The 936-nt window shown below is 50.2% G+C and overlaps 1 non-coding gene across 1 annotated transcript; it reads left to right on the forward strand.

Moving 5' to 3' along the window:
• The first annotated feature begins 299 nt into the window (after positions 1–299).
• On the forward strand, positions 300–438 carry LOC114812723. Its single transcript, XR_003760374.1, has one exon. It is a non-coding gene; the product is annotated as a small nucleolar RNA SNORA7 (small nucleolar RNA).
• The last annotated feature ends 498 nt before the right edge of the window (positions 439–936 follow it).

The raw sequence follows: 936 nt of genomic DNA on the forward strand, positions 1-936 counted from the left end.
CCCTCAACCTTGACTCCTGCTAAGTCCCCTGCCTCGGCATCGGTGACCACGTTACAGAGCCCCAGGAACTAAGCACTCTGAAGTCAGGGAAGAGGTCAGGGGTTCCCCCAGGGAAATGCTCTCAATTCGGGTGACCTAGACTTCCTCAAAATGGTGTGCATGAAGCATCTTTATATTACTCACTCTGCCTAGCATAGCGTGGGTGATGTCACAGTTCTGTGTGTCTGGTACCCACGCGGTCCATCCACAACCATCTTAGTAAGGAAAGAAAAGCATTATGGAAGGGATAACTTGGAGAGTCCCTCCTCAGTATCGCACCTGGAGAGTTTCCGGTACTCTACCCGTCTCAGCTACGGGAGGGAGAGTCAAGCAAAGGCAGACCCATTCCATTCCTAGCTTGGCCAGTGGCTAGCGAGTGGAAGGCAATCTGCTGCAACTCAAAACTCACCTGTGTTGGGCAGCGGAGGCATGGGAGAGAATCAAGGGCGGAGAGTCAAGTTTGCTGTGTGGAAGAAGGCAATGGTAAACCACTTCTGTATTTTTACCAAGAAAAGTCTATGGATCCACTACCAGAACGATTGCAGACGGAGGTGGGGCGATCTGGGAGAGATGTGTCCATGGAGTTGTTATGGGTTGGACATGACTAGACAGTATAAAACAAGGCAAGTTCAGAGAGAGCTACAATTACTTACTCTCAAATTAAGGGCCTGCCTGGCAGAGAAAGGTGACCAGTAATACAGTGAGGAAGAAAGAACGCTGGTGGAGCTGAGGGAAAGGAGAAGGAGCTGTCCATGTGCGTGGGTGGCGGGGAGAGGGAGAGTTGTGACACAAGGAAACAGCAGAAACTAGCAAAGAAGACATTGTCTCACAGTTTCCCTACCTGTAGGTCTGGATCCAGTCCATTTCCTCCCCAAACGTCTTAAATTCAAGTTAGGA

Source organism: Ornithorhynchus anatinus, chromosome 5, assembly GCF_004115215.2.
Source record: "Ornithorhynchus anatinus isolate Pmale09 chromosome 5, mOrnAna1.pri.v4, whole genome shotgun sequence".
NCBI classification, from domain to species: Eukaryota; Metazoa; Chordata; class Mammalia; order Monotremata; family Ornithorhynchidae; genus Ornithorhynchus; species Ornithorhynchus anatinus.